We start from the raw sequence: 6000 nt of genomic DNA, 5'->3' as shown, positions 1-6000 counted from the left end.
TGGAAGATCATCAGGAGGCCCACCATTTGTCTCAGGGAGAGGAAAGGCAAGAGAAGTTTTCCTTCTTCCTTCTTCCACGTTACTGCCTAAATTCATGTGAAATTGTGTCCCTGCTCTAGTCACTTTCAAGTCACCTCCCATGTGAGTCTGTTGGTTCTCACCTAACAATAAATTGTTAATAAATTAAATTTATTTAATTTATTATTTATTTATTAATAAATAAATAAATTGTCAATGCATTGTCTCTCTTCTATATAAGTGTGAAGGGATCTTTTTTGTTGGCAAGATTGCTTTCTTTGCCCAGTAGGACCAGAGGATACTTGGATTTCTGATGTGGAATGGAGGTACCAAAGGGAAAGCCCCCTTCTGGAGGAGATGAGCTTGGAGGAGGCAAGGGGTGGGTTTCTGGCTGATTTCATGCCTGGGATCCTGCAAATGAGACGTAGGCCAGAGGATAGCAGCAGCTCTGGTACCCCGAGGCGCAGCAATGACGCAGCTCAGGAAGGGAGAGGAGTACTACAGGCCAGTCCTCAGACTGCCTGGCTTTATGCTTCTAGGATGGCAGACTCATCGATGACTCTAAAAATGTTACCTCTGGAAAAGTCCTTGAAGTGAAATCTCTCTCTCTTTTTTAAAGATGTTATTTGTTTGTTTGTTTGTTTAGGGAGTGAGCAGAGGGAGAGGGAGAGAGAGAATTTTAAGTAGACACCACGCTGAGCACAAAGCCCCATGAGGGGCTCGACCTCATGACCCTGAGATCATGACTGAGCCAAAAGCAAGAGTCAGATGCATAACCTACTGAGCCACCCCGATGTCCCTGAAATTTCTGTTTTAAGTGCTACAAAGCTTTGGCTTACATGGGATTTCAAATCGCTGAGCTTTCAACAACAATGGAAATCCTCTCAGTTTCCTAGAAGCTGGGAAGGAGCCCGAGGTCATCCTATGAATTAGCAGTGGAAGCAGGTGGCAGATTTGGGGAGCCCGTGTGCCCTTTGCAAAAGGGTGGTGGGTGATGACACACACCTAAGTACAGTGTGACGCAGGGGCAGAGTGCAGGGCGCAGGCGCAGGGTGAGGGGCACTCAATGGCTGTGAGAACTAAGATGGCCAAGGGACAAATGAGGGAGGCAACCACTTCTTCTCACCAAATCTGGAGCTCACGCTTGGGTCCAAAAAGCAAGTCAGCTGGCAATTGCTAAGATGAATTTGGCCAAAACCAATATATACATATATTCCAGTCAATATTTTTTCCATTATTCCTAATTTTGTTACATCATGGCATATGATATTGGACAACTGCTTTGCACACGTGTACACTTTCAGGTCTCTTTTCCCTCACTCCATCTCCTCATATAGGCATTTCATCATATCACATCATCACAAAAACAAGGATGAGGACAGTACAGTAAGATATTTTGAGCGAGAGAGATCACAGTCACATAATTTTTTTTTACAATGTCGTTATAACTGCCCCATTTTTTAAATTAGCTGTTATTAATCTCTTCCTGTGCGTAATTTACAAACAAGACTTGAGCATAGGTGGGCATGTATAGGGAAAAACAATATATGTAGGGTTCAGTCCTACGGGTGGATTCAGGAATCCAATGGGTTATTGGAACATATGCCCCAAGGGTACGGGTTGGAGACTACAGTAGTGAAAACAGTGAAGAGAGGCCTGCAACCGAGTGGGGAATGGAGCAGTGGGTGCGCAGAGGGAGAATGACTGGGATGGGGAGTTATAATCACCCAAATGTCCTGGCTGCCCACCGAGGAGCCGGAGGCCTCTTTGCTATGTGTCGAAGCCCTGTGGTTCCCAGGAGCATCATGTGCTGTGGGAGGTGTTGCCAAAAATCTGGGCTTTGTGGGCACTAGGTAGATCTTCAGTATTCAAACAGGATGGAAGGCGACAGACTGGGGTCAAGGAAAGCCTTGGAAATTTCGATGGGTCAGGGGAATGGTAAGGGGCTTCTATGACTCTCGTGTAGAAAAAACAAATTCGTATTTCAGTAGAAAACTCCGCTCCATCTAGAGGACACTCCTGCGGGTTTTCAGGATCCAGCTTCTCATTGTCTTTGAGCTATTTTGCAACTCCGGAGTTGTAGGCAACCCCAGCTTCACCACTAGACCATTCTGGCCTGCACGTTCTGTATTGTCCAATAAAGGTTCCATTGTCTGCCCTTCCACCACTAGAAAAGCCAGATTGTGCCTCCGCTTGCATATTCATTTCAATATTCTTCATCCATGAATGTGTCTGTTCCTTGGATTCTCTTTTGAACTGGTTATAACATCTCCTGGTCTCTCCTTAGTTAAATAAAATGGTTCCCCCATTAGTTAAATATAATCTTTAACATGTTCCCTTTCGTATCTGTTTGAGGCTCATGGTTTTACCATTTCGTTGAGAATTATCTTTTCATGGTGTTCCCAGGATAGTGGAGAGGGCAGCTGGAAGTAGGTGAGGAGGAAGAGCCAGCTGGACACACCTGGGCGCATAGAGAAGTCGGTGATGGACACCGGGAATGTGTGGAGGGGCAGAGTGTGAGGGAGGGACAGAGCCCAGGCACGGGTGAGGAAAGGAGTTGGGGGTATTGTCCTGAGATTCTGCAAGGGCTGGATATCTGGGAGCTCCAGGGAACCCACAGTCCTAGGTGAGGGAGCTCTGTACTGGACTCCCCCTAGCACAGCACCAATTCTCTGGTAACGAATTTTCTTATCCTTGAATCCCTCGTCTACAAAACTGAAGGTCTTAGGTGCTTTCTGAGCATCCCCGCAGGATGAGGATTCCACGTTGTTTTAGAAACATCTAGAAACAATGGGACTAGTCCATCGGTTCTGCTAAGAAATCATCTAAAACCTATAAACAAGGCAAAATGATGGCTGTATGTCCTTCCAGTATCACATAGCAGGATATTAGCCAACAGGACCTACCTAAGGATGATCTAAATCTCTTTAGACATGTGAATCTGGCTTACAATTTATTATTGACTAGGGCTGGACTCATGAGATTAGGTGTTAATTTAGATATTAATTTGTGGAAGAGTGGGCAGTTCTAAGTGACTTGATCCTGGTACAGAAGCAAATAATTTCTATCCACCAGAAAATATAACTCCCAAAGGTTTTCTTGACTTGTGAGACATTATCTAATTTCCATGTCTTACCTCAACATTCTTTCTTCCTCTACGTGATTATGCCAGTCTCTCCTATTCTTCTTTGAACAACTTATCATTCTGTGGATTCCCTCATAAATGAGCTAAATAAACCTTCGGCACATGCTCACTATACTTTGAATGAGGGCGATATTTTTTTAACCTTTTGAAATTTACCATATTGACAATGCGGTTGGTAGCTTGCGGTAGACTTTGCATGGTACCATCCTGAGATCTCCCCAAAGAGCAGTGGGATCCCCACTCTCCCGTTATACACCCAGTGCTCACTTTGTGCCTGACACCAGGCTGCGTGCTGAAGTTGCAGGGGGGTGGGATGGGAAAGAAGCAGGCACTGATCTCAAAGAATTCACACCTGTGGCCAGAGAAAACCTGTTTGTTTCTTAAATGGACAATTACAATGAAATGTGAGTCCCTTAATAGAGGGTTTCCAAGCTAAAGCTTAGATACTTACAACAACCCCTCACCCCCGCTGACGCCTGTGTTCATGTCATCTTTCGTATAATGGGCATTTTTTTTAAAGATTTTATTTATTTATTTGACAGATAGAGATCACAAGTAGGCAGAGAGGCAGGCAGAGAGAGAGGAGGAAGCAGGCTCCCTGCTGAGCAGACAGCAGGATGTGGGGCTCGATCCCAGGACCTTGGGATCATGACCGGAGCGGAAGGCAAAGGCTTTAACCCACTGAGCCACCCGGGCACCCCTCATATAATGGGCATTTAAAATGGATGTTGAAGATGGTAGCTGGACTTCAAAAGGAACGAAATCTTAACATTTGCAGCTATGTGGATGGAACTACAGAACATTACTCTAAGTAAAATAAGTCAGTCAGAGGAAGACAAATACCATATGATTTCACTCATATGTGGAATTTGAGAAACAAACGCACAAAGAAAAAAGAGACAACTCCCTAAACAGACTCTTGAACTATAGAGAACAAACTAATGGTTACCAGAGGGGAGGAGGGAATGGAAGGGTGGGTGCTACAGGTGATGGGGATTAAGAGTAACAGGAAGGAAGGGAGAGAGGGAGGGAGGGAGAAAATGAGCAAAGAAGGAAAGAAAGAAAAGAAAAGAAAAGAAAAAAGAAAAGGCATGGAAGGAAGAAAGAAGAGAAAAGAAAAATGAACACATAAAATGGTAGCTGGAATCTTCAGCAGCTGAACTGGTTTTGAGCTACTCAAAAGTGTGGTGACGTTTGAAAGGAAATAGGAGTTTCCTCTCTGAAGCATTTCACCCCATCAAGGCATGCCCAGCCGCCCAGGGTTTCGAACTTTCCTGAAATCTCCTGGCACTATTTGTTCTTCTTTTGTATTATGGTGGCATTAGTTTTTGTTGACTTTTTAAATCACGGTGTTGGGGGGACGGTGGGACACCGGCCCGTTTGTTTTTCCAAGTTTCAGGAAACTTATCAGGGGCCTGTAGCCTGCGGTATTCATTGTCCTATGCGCGAGGACCTGGGGCCTATTCCAATTGTGCCACTAGATGGCGCACGTTCACCGATCTGGGCGGCCGCCCCTCCTCACGGAAGAACGCTGGGGCGCTGAGATCCGGGGCTTTGGGATTTGAATCCTTTGTTAGTTTTGTGACCTTGGACAAGCCCGTTTCTCCTTCTGTAAAAGTGGGATGATGCTGGCTTAGGACAGCTCCGTCAGGACCGGGTTCGTGGGCCAGTGTGCCCTGAATGGAGAGTGTGTGAGAGGTGGTTAGGGCTGGGCTGTGGGTGAATTGCATGGAACTTAAATTAAGCGGGTGGGATCTTTGTCCTAAACAATGGAGAGCCGCAGCAGCCTTCTGAGCAGAGGAATAAGGGGACATTATCACCTGTCATGACCCCTGGAAAGAGCAGGGACTGCCCAAAGCTGGGGACTAGATAATTTCATCCTCATTTCCTCCCCAAACCTCCTTCCTTCACCTACCTCCTCTCTTTCTCACCTTCTCCTTCTTCCTTCACTGATAGATTCCTCCATTCAATAAATATCTATTAACCATATCCCATACTGAAGATATGTTTTAAGTACTTGAATTAATCAGTGAACAGTAGTGACGAAGCTTCTTCCTGGAGCTTACAGAAATCCATTCACATTACTATATTTGTAGATTCATTTATCTTCTTTAATATGAGCCTCCTGAGCTGTCCTCTCTATGTAAAGAATCTGTGTCATGCTACTCTGGGTGGTCCAGCCCTTCCTTCAATTATAAGAGGTACTAAAGTAACCTAACTCTGTATTTCCCAGCCTCTGTAGGACTAAGCACACTTAAGTGCATGTCTGCCACATGCCGGCAAAAGGTGACTGTTAGAAAGGCTGACTCGTCAAAGGAAACTGAAAAGAACTTCTTGGTTATGTTAGGGTACAGGACTAGCCCTGAAGTGGGGCCTGGGGCCCCGTGGCAGGATTCTCAGGGGCCCTGGTCTAATTTTGCAGCCCTAAGTTGGTGAAGAATGTACTAGGAGAAGGAATGTGTTAGCCCGGAAAGCTAATGTAATAAAGGAAGACTGTGTTTATGTGTGGTTTCATTTAGATTCTTCTGAAAGCAGAGCCTGGGGCAAGGCTTTGGTACAAGTGGTTGACGTGGGAGATGAGCTTGTGAAGTAGGACTGTGGGAGTGAGGAAGTGAGATAGGAAAGAAGGAAAAGCCAATTTAAGGGCACATTCTCAAAGTTGTAGCCTGATTTTGCGATACCCTTCCAAGAAGTATACAGAATGCCTCCTAGAATTATCCAGCTAAAAAAAAAAGGAGACGGGAACTTCCTTGCACAGATTCCCATCCCCGCGGAGTGACTAAGAGTTGCCTTGGGATTGTTAACTTGCCCAGCAAGCCAAGATTCCTGCTCCCCGG

This window comes from Mustela nivalis (genome assembly GCF_964662115.1).
Source record: "Mustela nivalis genome assembly, chromosome: 1".
In the NCBI taxonomy this organism is placed as follows: domain Eukaryota; kingdom Metazoa; phylum Chordata; class Mammalia; order Carnivora; family Mustelidae; genus Mustela; species Mustela nivalis.
This window is presented reverse-complemented; position numbering follows the sequence as displayed.